Source organism: Chamaea fasciata, unplaced genomic scaffold (assembly GCF_029207755.1).
Source record: "Chamaea fasciata isolate MVZ Bird 193981 ecotype frontalis unplaced genomic scaffold, bChaFas1.0.hap1 SCAF_9, whole genome shotgun sequence".
Taxonomy (NCBI): Eukaryota; Metazoa; Chordata; class Aves; order Passeriformes; family Sylviidae; genus Chamaea; species Chamaea fasciata.
Genome location: NW_027094094.1, coordinates 12,947,472 through 12,962,483, shown reverse-complemented (window position 1 = coordinate 12,962,483; position 15,012 = coordinate 12,947,472). Strand labels below are relative to the sequence as shown.

The following is a 15,012-nucleotide window of genomic DNA, read 5'->3' as shown; positions in this document are numbered from 1 at the left end:
ACGCAGCATCTGTGGCTGCCATGGTCACCCTGCCCAGGTTTGGGGTTCAGGTGGGGGGGCCCCAACCAGCACCTGCCGCAGAGGGAAGGAAAGCTGCCGGAGCCCGCAGTGGCAGGCCAACTAGCACCAAAAATGCCGCTGTTGTTATTAATAATTTCCCTGCATCTGAGCAGAGCTGCACTCCTCATCCATTTTGGGAAGCCTCTTTGTCTTAGGAAACTGGGTGTTTTTGGCACCCGAAGAGCCTTTTCGTGGTTCCCGTTCCCACTTCACACCCTTGTTTAAAAGGCCAGGCACAAGTCACCAGCCCACCTGAGCACTGATGGAGAGAGCAAAGAGAGCCCCAAATTCCAGTGCTGCAGGTACTTTCTACCTTTGGATTGGCACAAAGATACAGAGATGCCCAGCACAGGCTGGTCTGCTTTGTCTGGGGGCCATCTGCAGCCCCCACAGCAATACATCCCAAGGAGATGAATCCGGACGAGTCAAGGCTCAGACAAGCCACATTCCATGACCACCCCCTGATTTCCAAAGGAAAGAAGAGGGGGGCAGGGATTGCACTGCACCACCTGCATCGGTTTAAGTACCTCATCCCAGCCATCTGAAACATCAGCTGACCCCAGGCAATGCTCAGCCTTCCCAAACACCCCCAGTAGTTCTCATCCCTACTGACCCCTGATCCCCACAGCCTGCTGGGGAAGGAAAGGGCTGTATCCAGCCCTCCCTGACCAGAGCTGGTGCCCTGTCTGTCCGCAACTCCTATCGTCGTGTTCCTTCCCCCTCCCACACCCCCAGCATGGTCCCTCGTCACTCCTAGCCGGGTCCCCCAGACCCACCTCACCCCACAGCCCAAACCTGTCCCCAAAGAAAGCTCCTGCACTGTCACCAGATCCAACATATCCCACCTCCCCTCCTGCTCATCATCCCCAAATCCTCACCCACATCAGACCTAGCCTGAACCCCACTCCATGCTGCTTCCCTCTTGTTTCCCCCAACGCATTTTTTTTCAACCACAGGAGGTCAGAGCCCTGCTCCTCTTTCTCTGGACCCTTCCTGTGAGCAGCACCCACAACAAGCACCCCAGATCCTGCCTGTAGACTCAGCACCCGGATCCAGCACCCGAGCAGACAGAACCAGCATTCCAAATCCTGCTTGTGGACCCGGACCAAGACCCGGTACTCCAGATCCAACAACCCAACCCTGCCTGTGAATTCAGCCCTCCTAATCCTGCCTGCGGACTCAGCAGATGAGATCCAGAACCCCAAACCCTGCCTGCAGACCCAGACCCGACCCTGAGCCAGCACCCCAAGACCCACCAAGCGATTCAACCCCCGCACCCAGCGCACCACTCTAAATCCTGCCCGTGGGCTGAGCACCCAGCCCCAGCCGTCTGCACGCAGTACCCGCACCCAGCCGCACGACGCAGCTTCCCGCATGCTGCCCGCGTTCGCGGCGCCCAAACCCGGCACCCCCCCGGCCTGCGGACCCGCACCCGCCCTGGCCGGCAGCTCGGCTGGCGCCGCTCGCGTCCCCTCGGTACTTGCCTGGTGCGGTGCGGTGGCGCAGCGGGTGCGGGCCGTGCGGGCGGCACGGCCGGGCAGGGTAGGGCAGGGCAGGGTCCGGCTCGGTACGGCGGTCGGGCTCGGCTCGACTCGGCTCGGCAGCGCAGCCCGGCTGTGCGCGGCCCCGCCGTGCCGGGCCCCGCACCGCCCCCTGCCGGCAGCGCGGTGCGCGGGGCCGCCAGCACGGCCCCCAGCCAGCGGCCGCCGGTGTGGGGCCGCCAGGAGGAGGAGGAGGAGGAGGAGGAGGAGGGGAGCGGAGCAGGGCCGCCCCTGCCTACGTTGCGTGGGAGCAGGTGGCAGCATGTCCCTCGGCAGAGTCGCGGCAGGCAGGGACAGGATGCTGCCGTGCAGCCCCTGGTCGGCCCCAAACATGTAGGGTGATGGGCTGAGGGTTCACTCAGCACAGGAGGCTTGGGTGATGCAGTCCCCAAAAGGCCCTCGTGAATGCCCTTTGCAAAGTCAGGGAGGCAAAGGACTGGTATTGTGGACTTGACACTATGGAAAAGCGTGACTGAACACGGATAAGCATCATCCTATTCCTCCAGCACAGCAAGCACATGCTACCAGTACCGTCATGACACAGTCCTCAGTCAGAGCCACCAGTGTCAGCACAGCACAGCCCTCCGCCAGTGCCATAGTGCTCACTAAGGTTTCTTGCCCCTCAAAGTCACCCCAGCATCCTGCACTGCATGCCTGAGTCAGGCACTGTGCCCCATCTTCTCTCTGCTCTCAGCACGTCTCGCCATTCACGCATGGCGGAAGGTTGTTTGGAAACACAGGTTTCTCTGGGGCCCTGTGTGGAGCCTTTTTATCCTGGGTGGCTTCTGCAGCTCCTCCCCATGTGGAGGAGCTGCCAGGTCCAGGCTTGTGTTTGCTTTCCTTTCGTAAGCTTCCAGCACCTGGCCAACCCTCCCTCCTCACCCCTCACAGCAGCAGCAGGCCTCCTGAAAGCAAAACTCTGAGCCAACACTGTGTGTAATCAGCAGGTTGGATCTAGGGCAGTTGGAAATCAGCTGGAGCAGGGGGTGGGGAAATGCTGTACCTGTGTACGCTGGATTACAGCTCTCTCAGAGCTGGCAGGGTGGCCAGGTTATGCCAGCCTATGGTTACAAAGCCATGTGGTGTCCAGTCAAAGCACCGTTGCCTCTAGATGCCAGTTCATCTCCTCCACTCCACACCAACCTCTTCCAGGGGTGGGGTCTCCAGGAGGGGAACAAAGGCCACCCCAACTCCACACCCTGCAGACCTGGAGCCAGACCCACAGCAGGGCATAAGATTGAGCAGGTTGTGCTACAGCTGCTGAGCATTGTCTGGGGATGAGGGTCAGCTCTAGTTGAGATTCCACCACCTTCTGGACCTTTAGTGTCAGTAAAGACAGCAAGGCCAGGGTGTTCCTGTGGAGAGCCTGACTAGCATGCCATTCTCAAGGCCTCTGACTGCCAAGATCCTACCTCCTACAAATGCTGTAAGTGGGAGGGAGGGTAACAGAGGTTTGAATGCCCCCAGTCCTCACCCACCAATGAGTCTCAGCTGAAGGGGGGACTCATCTGAGTGCTCTTGATGACAGGTGGCTCTGTCACCCTTGCACACACTCCTCAAGCAGCCACCACCCCCTCTCCCAGCATGATATCCCAGGACCCGTTCCTTGTCCCCACTCTCAGAGCAGACGCCACCCACCTCCTCAAGCACTCCCTACTTTCCCACCCTCACCTCCTGTGTGCTCCAGAGGCTAATTACCATTTCCTCCTGTCCTTAGGCAAAACCTAGCGTCTCCTCCATGCCTCACTTTGCCTTGCCCCTCTGTGTACCCTGTGGAAGTGGGAGGCCCACGTACTGGGAAGCAGGCAGGGATGTTCTTGGCCAGCCTGTCTTACCTAGGTATGGGGTGTTCAGGTGCTGCAACGCAGCTGGTCCTCCACAGCCTCTCCAAACCCCATTCCCTACCTTAGCAGAGGCACAGCTTGAGGCTGTGGGGCCAGTTATGGGGAGGACTGGTCCATGAGCACTGGGGAAGGAGGTGCTAAGGCTGGGACAGGGCTGCCCAAAACTCCCCCTTATCCAAGGCACTGTGCCCATCCCATCCTGCAACAGCATTCCCTGCCTCCCACATGGCTGGAAGCCGAACCCAGCATCATTTGGAGCTTCGTTAGCTGCTGGCCTTGCAGTAAGATAATTAGTGTGTGAGTGCAGAGCAAGCCGAGCCTGGCGCGACCAGCACTGCACTTTTACAGGCCCGAGCTTGCAAGGCTTTAATTAATTAACACGAGTCATTGGCAGCTGGAAACAGATCTATTTTCAGAGCTTTGCCTACTCTGCTGCCCCCATGAGATTACCTGAAGAAATTTAGGGCTCCATGTGGTTGAAGGCCAGGGCCTTCCTCTTCTTTGCATGGCTTTCCCAAGAGTCAGAGTGGGCTCCAGGCAGCAGGAGCCCAAACAGACCCAACCCTCTCCTATACTTGCATCTCTCATATCCACAGATTGGTTCTGCCAAGCAGGGAGGTCTGGCTCCTGCTTCAACCCTAGCTCAGAGCCAGAAAGGTGCTGGAAGGGGAATTTCCTATTGGGGCAGCTCTAGAATCATAGAATCATTAAGGTTGGAAGTGATCTCCAAGATCATTGAGTCCAACCTTTGACCAAACAACACGTGGTCAACAAAACCACAGCACTAAGTGACATGTCCAGTCGATTCTTGAACATCTTCAGGGATGGTGACCCTACCACTTCCCTGGGCAGTCCATTCCAATACTTTAACATATTTACAGAGAATAAATTCTTCATGATGTCCAATTTGAACCTCTGCTGGTGCAGCTTGAGGCCATTTCCTCTTGTCCTATGACTTGTTACTTGGGAGAAGAGACTGACCCTCACCTTGCTACAGCCTCCTCTCAGGCAACTGCAGAGAGTAACAGTCTCCCCAAAACATCCTTTTCTCCAGGTAAAACAACCCCAGCTCCATCAACTTCTCTTCATAGGATTTACAGCCCTACAGCTCCTATCCCAGCCCAGGGCCAGCCCAAAGCAGAGGACCCTTTGGTGCCTTGGGAAACCCCTCTCCCCTAAACCATACCCGATTTTGTCAGTCATGCTCTCTCCCTGTTACTCCAAACAGCCTTTAGGAAAAAGAAATGCTTTTGTGCCCTCATCACCAGCCCAGAGACTGGTTACTGTTTAATTTCTTCTTGTTGTCACTTAAACACTGTGTCCCACAGAGAGAGGACTGTGTAGAGCAGGCTCTGCCATGTCACAGCCCCATCTGTACATGGGCCAGCTGCCCAGCACAGCACAGCCCCACCACTCCTGCACATGGCAAAACCAGGCAGATGCCAAGAGCCAGCATTTTTGGGTTCACCTGTTTCTGCCACAAAACTCTACCCGTGGCAGCGAGTAGAAAAGCTCCCAAACAGCCTCTTTCACCCCTCAGATGCCCAGGGAGACAGGGCAAAGTCATGGCAGCTCTCATGTTTCACTTGGCACCACACCCCCATGCCAGCCGGCATCCCAAATGATGCGAAGAATTATAACAGGGCCACGACACCGTGAAATATTGATGGGATTAGCGCGGATCAGCTCTCCCAGCACACACGCTGGCTCACCCCGAGCCTGGGAGACGGCGACCTGCACGCACTCAGGTTGCAGCTCAGCGCCCGGGGCGGCAGCGCTGCCGGGCGCTCCCTGCCAGACACACTTCCCCAGCCACCGCCAGCCGGCAGCCTTCCTGGAGGGACACGCGGACCCCCTCAGAGCACACAAGGACGTGATTTAAGGTGCTTTTTGCATGACACTGCTCTGCCTCAAGTGCCTCAAGGTCTGCTGGGGATGAACCATTGTCTGGGGTGGTTGTAGCTCGGCACCAATTGTCACCCTGGGCCCCGAGGGACCCTCACCCTGCCTGCAGTCCCAAAACATGCACAGATGCATGCCAGCCCTGTTGTCCCAAGACCTTAGTGGATGTCCCACACACAGGGGTGTCCAGGGTGATTGTCAGAAGACCCCCACACTCCCCACTGCTGCGTGTCCCCACTCCCACTACTGGGAACCAGGTTTGGTCAGACAGAGGATTTCATAATGGATCACAGAGGGGTAAATACAAACAACTTAGCAGTATCAAATAGCAGCCAGGATTAACTTAGAAATACACTGGCAGGGTGCACACCATGGGAGCAGCATGTCACAAAGGGCTCTGTCCTGGAATTGCTGCAGTAACAGGGCATTAGTGCCTCTCAAACCCATGGGGTTGACCAGGATCCTCAGCCTTTGGTAGGAAACTACTTCCTAAGGCAGGCCTGGCTTCTGCTCAGCAATACCTGCAGCCTGTCTTTCCCTTGCCCCAGGTATGAAAAGTAAGATAAAACTCCAGATCTGGGATTTGGTTTGCCTGCCTCTGTAGTCCGAAAGGCAGCAGGCATCCAACCATTCCAAGCTCCTCTCCAGACTGGTTTCAAAGCCAGCTGGGAGTTACAAAATCACGGTGCTCCAGCTACTGGGGCTTTACAAAACCCACAAAAGAATTGTGAAACCCAGGCTAAGGCCATGCCAGCCCACACCGCAGCGAGAGGCTTGTTATAAAGTCAAAACCACCAGCGGAAAAACGGGTACTTTCCCCTTCTGACATGAGAAAGTAACAAGCAAAACAGCCTTTCTCCAGGCCCCTCTATCCCTCAGCTATGCTGTGAGACCTGCACTGCTGCTTTACCTGCCTCCATGGAAAAAAAGCCCAATGGGGAACCCACCAGTCCCAAACCACAGGGGAGTCTCCAGCACCCACCACCTCATCAGTGTCTTTTGCCCACCACAGGAGCATCCCACCCAGATTCCAGGCCGGCAGATCTGTGGGAAGCAGAGGAACAGAAAAGACCCCACGGTGTTGCCTGGACTCTGACAGCAGCACTTGGGGCTTCCCAGCAGCTGAGTACAAATTCACCAGGCTTGGCTTTGTTTCTTGAGAGCGTCATGGACTTGTCAAGCCAAGCATGATGCTCCATAGATTAGCCCCAGGAAAAAAAATATTCCAGTGGGCACAGAGCATGAAAGGCTTGGGAGCCTCTTCCCTTCAAGTCATTGAGCAAACTTTCCAAACCACTGTTTCTTCAGGCTGAGAGCCAGCAGGGAAAATTACAATTGCAGAAAAATTTGTCTGAGAAAGTTATAAGGAGATGGAAAAAGGCAGGGGCAGACCAGAAGAGCCAGCCTGTGCTGCAGCCCCTCCAGCCCAAGGCTCAGCTTCAGGGAGGGATGGGACTTTTCCCCCCAGCTCAGTATAGCACAGAGTTGCTGCCTCGACTTCCTGCAAGATCACATGCTGCATTTCTCCTCCCATAAACGCTTGGCAGTGGAAATTGGGATGTTCTGCCCAAGGCCATTTGTTGATGAAGGCTGCCAGGTGCCGGTAGCCCCAGCCGCAGAGCCAAGCACCGTGCCAGGGCAGATCTTCTCAAGGGAGAAGCAGCTGAGTCACAGCAGCCTCCGATCCGTTCCCACAAGCCCGGCTGCAAGAGACGCACGGGAGTTCACGGAGGACAGGCGCTCACACAGGGAGCTGGCAGGGTTTGGTTTGCTTGTCTGCAAACCTCTCTAAGCCAGCGGAAAGCATCTCCCTGGCTCAGGATCTGTCGGCAGCGTGCCCTCAGGGAAGGGCTGGTGAGACTGCGGGAGGGCAGGGTCCTGACCTGCCTTTCAACCAGGCAGAGCTCCTTTGGGATCCTCCTGCACCGTGGGGGGGGAAACGCCTGCAGGCACTGGGACTTCCATTTTAAAAAATAGTTTTGAACCTCATCGTGGGGTCTTGTCCCAGGTCTGGGGCAGGAGGAGGACAGAGGTGGCTGCAGGCAGGGAAGAGACAGAGGCACAGCTCCAGGAGAAGTGACTTGCTGAGCTGGTCGATGACAACCCCTCTGCCCCTAATCCCAGCTGCTCCCAGTAAAAGCAAGCAAGCTCCAGCCTGGCCAGAGAGCACAGGGGTGTCTCTCTCTGTTTCTGCAGTGGAGCACAGATCCCTATGTTTTCCCCTGCATGGCAGGTCAGGTTCCTGGCACACGCTGCCTGGAGCAGTAACACAAATACCTGGGCTTGCATGAGGGATGGGATAAGACTGGTGTCTATTAAAACTGCCCTTCTGGGTGAGCCAACCTGCATGCCCCCAGAGCTAAAGCCAGGAAGGTGCAGGTTGGCCCCCAGCATCCACCCTCTGGGCCAATCCACCAGACTGGATCCATGTCCCCATGGCTTCGCCTTTTTGCTCTCTATGTCACTGTGCCAAGCAACCTCTCTCCCAGCCCTGCCTCCTCCAGCCAATAGCTTGGATGACCCATGGGCATCCTACCCCTCCTCCCCAGGCACCAAATCTCTAACTGCTGTCTCTGCCACCAAAGAAGAAACAACCCCAGCAGCGCAGTAAATAACACCCCCCACACACAGCAGAGCACTGGCAAGCAGAGACGGGCACATCCATCACTCTCGCAGTTTTTCTTCAGCTCTGACACTTTGATAGGGGCGAGGGGGTGGGGAAGGAAAGTAGCTTCCAAAATTTATGAGCTAGGATTTAAAAATATAGTCTCCCAGAAGCACTGCAAAACCCAGAGATGGTGAAGGCAACTCACTTAGAAGTTGCCTTTAGAAACGAATGCAAAAGCTGTGCCTGCCTTGGAAAGAGGGGTTTGAGAGACCTACAAGGCTGATGTCACAAACCACGTCCCTGGTGGGATCATTTTGCAAGTCACAGCTCTCCGTGCCATGCATCACAAGTAAAGTGAAAGGCAGAGGTAACAAATGATGGGTTAAAATCCCTCCAGCCCAATGGTAATGTCACCTTCAGTGCAGACAGGATTTGGACTGTCACCTTCAGTCTCCCAGAGTTTCGCCTCTACATCCCTTACCTTCCACTTGTACATGCATAGCCAGCCTTCCAGTCCTTTTGGAAACAGATCCCCTTTACGCAAAGAAAAGAGCTTGTAGCTGTAAATTTAGCTGAAAACATCTCTGCCACAGGGAATCACGTATCAAATAATAAAGCCAAATGAATGTCAGGAAGAGCAACCACAATATTGGAGTCCTTGGTCTTTACAGATGGACTATCCCTCAGCAGGGTGCTGCAGCATGAACAGCTGAAAAATGTTACCCCGTCATTAAAAACATCTAAAAGTAATTTAGCCTGAGTGACAATGATGCTCAAAGCAAGTTGTTTGTCTGCAGAGATAAAACGAGCTCTTTCAAGCTTGCTTTTTGTTATAGTTTTCTGTTAAAGTCAGAAAGGACTGAAAAATGCTGAGCTGACAGCCTTGCCAGCAGAGCCCTGGTGCTGTGGCCGTGCTGTGGGGAGCATCACCATGAGTTGCTCTGATGCCCCCTGCCATCACTCTCCCATATTCCCTGGAAGGATGCTCAGAATGGTGCAGGAAGATGGTCCCCGGGGCCACCACAGCATCTCTACTGCATTACAGTGCCATTTAAGATGATGGTTTTGCTATGGAAACATCTCCCTCCTAACAACAGATCTGTCAGCACGTGTCCCGAAAGCAGGCCAGCATTCATTACAGGATAATTTTTACTTCCCTGTGATGAAGGCCAGGAACTTATCCTTCCCATGCTTTTCTTAAAAAAAAAAAAAAAAAAAAAAAAAACAAAACAAAAAAAACAAACACACACCCCCCCCGCCCCACAACCCAACAAAACCAAACAACCCGAATATCTGCGTTCACCCATCAACAGCACGGCATGAACCCAGGGTTCCTCTAAAATCTCCTCGGTGAGCATATTGTTGGTGGGCTCTTTGGACACACAGAGCATTTCAAATGTCCAGTGTTAAATATTTCAGGTGAAACATAACCCTTCTAAGTGCTGCCAGCCTTACTCTGAAGCTCCAATTCAGGGAAATTTCCCAGCAGCCTTCAGGAATTGATTTGCTTCTTGCTGGTACCTTCTCTCTGTGCTGTTCAACTGAGTTAATGTATTCCAAAACCTGTTTTTTTTTCCCTCCCCCTACATAATCAGATTTTTGGAGGCTGCAGTGTGATGCCTTACAAGCAGTTTTGTCCTTAGGTGCTTTCTGAGCGGGCTGCATCCATCACATCCTGGTGCTTTAGCACATCTCTGTACGAACGGTTCATTTGAGAGTCAGCTGAACTCCTTTGATTCATGTTCCTGCATATCCATACAGCTAATTTACCTTTATTTAGAAAAAAAAAAAAAAAAAAAAAAAAAAAAAAAAAAAAAAAGGAAAAAAAAGGAAAGGAGAGGAGCTATTAAGAATATTAAGAAGGACAGTGTCAAGGCCAGCAGAGAAAGTGCCAGAGGGCTGGGTTAATGAGCTGTGTGGTTGCTGCTGTCCAAGTGCCCAGGCTGGCTGGAGCCAGGATCTGCTGCCCAAGCAGGGCTGACTCAGTCCTTCACTGGGCAGACAGTGCAGTCTACAGTGCCCTACACCCCCCCTTTGGAGTAGTCCCTATGCTTTGGTGTCCATAGTTAACCTCTCTTGCTCCAGCTTCCTCCTTGGTATTTTCCAGAGGAGGGGCGGTGCACTTGTTCAGTTTGAGCCAAGTCCCCTACCCAGCCTAAACTGCAATCCTGTGCTTTAGGGAGAAGGTGAAACACGAATATGGATAAATGGATATGCCCTCACATCTCACAGGAACTCCACTCTGTTCAGTCCTGTGGGCTGGACAAGGACACTGCCTGACCTGCTGCCTGTGCCTGCAAGGTCACTGAGCTGTGCCCTGGCAAGGACACTTCCAAGGAGAGGGAGCAGGGATTTGCAAGATGCTCGTCATGATCATTTATTCTTGTCATTTCTGACCCTCAGGGTAGGAAGAACATCAGAGCACTGCAGGCACAAAACAACAAGCTTTGTAGGTCATATCAGTGTGTAAATTACCATTAGGAACCACAGCACGAAGCATGAATAATACTTCCTTTATTCCATCATATACCTCAACGCCCTTTAAATAAATGCAAATGGTTTTTTGTGGACGAGGTTTGTACAAGATGCCTGCTCGGGGACTCAGGGCTGAAATGGAGCTGGAGCAGTAATTTTGCTCTCTCCCCTGACAAGCCAGAGTGTCCGCAGAACTATCTGATAGGCTAAGTGACAGTCCAAGCCAAACCAGGCAAAAGAGCCAGGAGAACACTGTAAATCTTCCTCGCTGAGATTTATGCTCTGCCCATTAAACCAGAACCACAAAACACATGTCCTTCCGTGCTACCCTCCTCTCTCTGAAGGACACCAAGGCAGGAAAAAACTTTGAAGAACTCTAGGCCTGGAAAGGGACCTTCAAGAGCCAATTGCATCGTTTCTGAAAAGCCACCAACAGTCAGCCTCGATGGCTTAAATCCTAAAATCCTTTCAGCAAATTATGACCTCGATTGCTAAAAATTATCAGATAACGCAAAGGCAGAGAGAGATGCGCAGTGAGTCATCGCCCCCAAGCACTTGAACTCCCTTTGGTCTCAGACGGAGTGGGGTGAGGTTGCCCCCAAGAGGCAAATCTGACACAGCAAGTAGAGAGAGAAAATGCTGAACTGTGCTCTAAAGGTACCACATAGGAAGGATTAAAAAAAAAAAAAAATCTCCTCGTCTGCTCTTATTTGTACTTCTCCCTAGCTGCAAACATCTATGGATGGGGTGGGACGGGAGAGGAAGGAGGTCAGCTCTGGCATGTGGTTGGCTGTGTTCTGCTGGAGCTCCTGAACCACACAACTTGTTTTCCTAGTCTCACTCACAGGGTCATTAGAAAGATCAAAAAATATCACTGAGTTTTCTTCAGCCAAATGAAACATTTGATCCCATACCCTTCACTAGGCTCCTTCAGAGCAAGGGCTGGCACCACCTTCAACAGCAACTTCTGTCTCAGGAGTGGATGGAGAGACACAGTGGTGGACACCACGGACAGTTTGGAAACTGACATGACATGAAATCTCTCAGCTGTTCACGTAAAGCATACAGGCAGTAACACCACACTGGACCAAATCCTAGCACCTTGCAGGGGGTGAAGGAACAGGACAGACATCTGTGATATCTCCCCAGCACATGCTCCACCCTCCAGGGATCAGCAGGCTGGAGCTTTCTCAGCCAGGGAGAACCGCTTTCATTTCACAGACCCTCACTGCATTTTTCTGCCATAAAATGCTCTTTGAACCTCTAAGCTTTTAGCATCCACAACATCCTGAGGCAAGCAGAACCCCAGCTCCTGTCTCCTTTTGTTTGCTTTGAGCTTTCCTGCTAATAAAAGAACTATGGAGTCTGAAGCCGTATTACAGAGCGCCATAGAATGGCTTCTCCTTATTTGCCTTTTTTCTGGCCATTTGATTGTTGAGCTCTCCATCTTACTTTCCAACGTTGTAACTATTTCAGAGAGATGCAGGCGACTTAGGGCCACTGCAATTTATTCCTGTCCTTTACACACAGAGACTCACTCGCTCACAAAGGGCTAAACCTGTGATGTAACCACAGATTTAACTATTCCTGCAGCTGTTTTTCCAGAGGACACAGTTTAAACACCCAAGCTGAGATGCACCCAGGGTACTCACTGCTCCTGCACCAGGCTCCTCGTGGGTCCCCCTGTCCTGCTCAGCCGGAGAACATTCCCGCATCCCCAGCACGAGCCCCTGCCGCAGCACCTCAGCTTACTGTCAGCTCCAAACTGGAAGCGTCATCTCCAAAATTACTGTTGCGCTGGCTCCTGCCAGACTCTTAATTAGAGGAAGGCTGACACAGTTTCTCAGCAAACGGCGTTCGCATACTGCGGGAAAAAACAGAATGAGGGCAAGAGGAAAAATGAGCTAATCAGGGAAAATCAACTGGAGGGAAAAACACATTGTGTTGCGCAAACCTTACCATAACAATGCTGGGGCACAAAATACTGGGGGGGGTGGGGGAATGGGTTAGTACACAGGGGAGGCTGGCAGCACTTCACAGAGGTGGAGGAGAGCTGATATACAGCGCAGCACCTCAGCATCCTCACCTGGCAGGCCTCTCCTCACAGCCTGGTTAGGGCAAAAGGGACACGTTCAGTTTCCAGCACGAGGATCAACGTGTCTGAGAGCCTGAATGATGCCGTCTCCGGAGCCCATGGCTGCTCTGCCTGATTTACACTGCCTTTATAAAAGCCTGCAGTATGAATAAAGCACGAAACTGAGTCCTTTGCCCCCCTCTCCCCACCACTGCCCCAAGCAGCTTGAAGCTATTGTTTTTATTCCAGCTGCAGCCTGGTGGTCGGTCCAGAGAGCAAAGGGACCCTCTGCTCCTGTATCTGCTCCAAGAGACAGGAGTTTCATCCAGCCTCGAGAGAAGGGAGCCTGCATCCAAGCCTCAGCTCACAGCACTCACTGCTCAGGTGAAGGATTCGCCCCGTAGCACAAAAGCAGCACAAATCCATTTACCCTTTCTGCTTCTCTCGGCGAGAGGGAAGGAGCATCGCCTGCCCGGCTTCAGGCAGCTTCAGCTGCAAATGCAAACCCAAAGGGAAGCACTGGGACAAGGGTGTGGGAAGATGGCCCCTTTATCCACCCCTACACACCATACGGGCCTAACCTGCCTTGAAAAGCTTTAGGCTGATGGCAAAGGCTTTGATGACCACGAAGGGAACAATTCCAGCGGAGTTTCCATCCCCTCCCCTGTGGCCTCCCTACAGGGAACTGGGAGGTGGCAGGAAAGCTGAAGGAGGTGAAACAGTAGCAGCAGCTCAACCACGCAGAGACAAGGGAGGCATTCAAAAAAGTACTACGTATCCGAACGCCACTTAAAAGCAGCCTGAAAGTATAGGACTGGCTTTCTCCAAACCGATACAAAACATCAAGATGGGAAGATACGAACGTTTTTCTTCTCTCACCACCCAGCCTTGCTTTTGATACCAGATAAAATACTCCCTTTCAAATTCCTGACTGCAAAGGCGAGGAAGCGCGGGCTGAAAAAAGCATCAGTCAGGCAAAACTAAAAGCCTCTCCGCGAAGAGAAGCCCTTCGAGGAATTTACTTTTCCTAGGATCCTTCCCACCAGCAGCCCACGCCATTCCCCAGCACTGAAAGCCCTTTTCAACACGTGATGAGAAGGGGCCCTGCCGGTAAAGCTGGCAAAACATCCACAAGGCAAAACACGAAGGTATTTCACAGCCTGGGGGGGAAACAGCAATTAAAGGAATTCTGATAAGTTAAACCACAAGGAATAAGCTAAATCCACTAATGATTGTCCGACCTCTCCGGGTAGCTCCTTTGGAGCTCCCCAGCAGCTGCTTAGGCTCCTACAAGCACACCAAACCTCTTCCCTGTTCAAAGTCAGCCAGTCCTAAGAGCCTTTTCTCTCTTTCTGGATGCAGAAAGAAGCACTAATATGCCAGTGGAAACAGCTGCCCCTCTGGCAGAGGGCAGTGTTTCCCACGGGGGAACCTCAGGCAAGAAGCAGTTTTCCAAAAGCCCACAAAGTCAAAGAACAAGACTCCAGAAAAATTAGGAGGGTCATCTCCAGCAGCAATCTGTCTGATTTGCCCTTCTGAGTAAAACAAAAAGTCACACAACCACCACAAAGCAGTGGAAGATGAAGCAACAAAAAAAACAAAAACACAAACCCCAAGCCAGGGATCCTGTGTTATACATACAGTTCTCCTGGGAAAAGAAACAAACAGAAGACCAGCATTAGTACTGAAGCTCCAGTATTCCTGCTAGTGACAAGATGAGCAGAGGAACCCAACTACCTGGAAGTACTTGCCTGAATCTCCACAGCAAGCCCCAGGCACCCAGGACTGATACTGGACAGTGCTGAGCACAGACACCTCTAATGGAGACAGATCCGGCTGTGCTCAGAAAACCAGCACTGCAGCATCCATCCCTCAATATTAAAAGTCTTTTTTCCACAGTGAAATCCTGCCTCTCAAATGCCTTTGCAGCAATCTAACCATATGTTCCACCAATAACACACTTAAGGTGTTCCAGTCACCTGCTTTTCCCAAAGACACTCTCAACTAAATCATCAGCTTTGGGGACTTTGGAGAGTTCCTGCAGCTGCTACATCAATGAAGTGTCCTACTGACCTTCAGCCAGACCTACCTGCAAGTCATTAATCACTTCTGAAATCCCCATCCATTACCAAGTTCCACAACAGGAACAGTGAGAATATGAGATGCACAATTAATTTCCCTGCCAGGTTTCTTCAACTTCAAAGCCAGAACTATTTGGGTTATTTTAAGCCATAGAGAGGCTTGTTACAAAATAAAACAAAACAAAACAAAACAAAACGGGCAGAAAAAGCAGCAAGGAGCTACAAACATTTTTTAACCAGACTTTAATTTTTTTCTGTTATTACTGCAATAAAGTGCACCTACTTCCACATGATGTGTGATAATCAGGCTCTTAATATAGCCAACATACTATCAAAAGATAGACCTCAGTGCAAAATGCTTATCTGACGACATCCAAAGCAGTTAAGACCTTTTGTGTACAAACAACCTTTTCCAGTGGATGTAAAT

The 15,012-nt window shown here is 52.3% G+C and overlaps 1 protein-coding gene across 2 annotated transcripts in view; it reads right to left on the bottom strand.

Annotated features, from left to right (window-relative positions):
- SEMA4G (semaphorin 4G) overlaps positions 1-12,199 on the bottom strand; it is a 29,331-nt gene extending 17,132 nt beyond the window's left edge. Inside the window, exon 1 of one of the 2 annotated variants that reach the window (XM_066191028.1) lies at positions 12,083-12,199. The gene's annotated coding sequence lies outside the window, so the exon portion shown is untranslated. The remainder of the gene's footprint in view (positions 1-12,082) is intronic. The other variant, XM_066191026.1, reaches the window with a different exon arrangement.
- Positions 12,200-15,012: the final 2,813 nt, after the last annotated feature.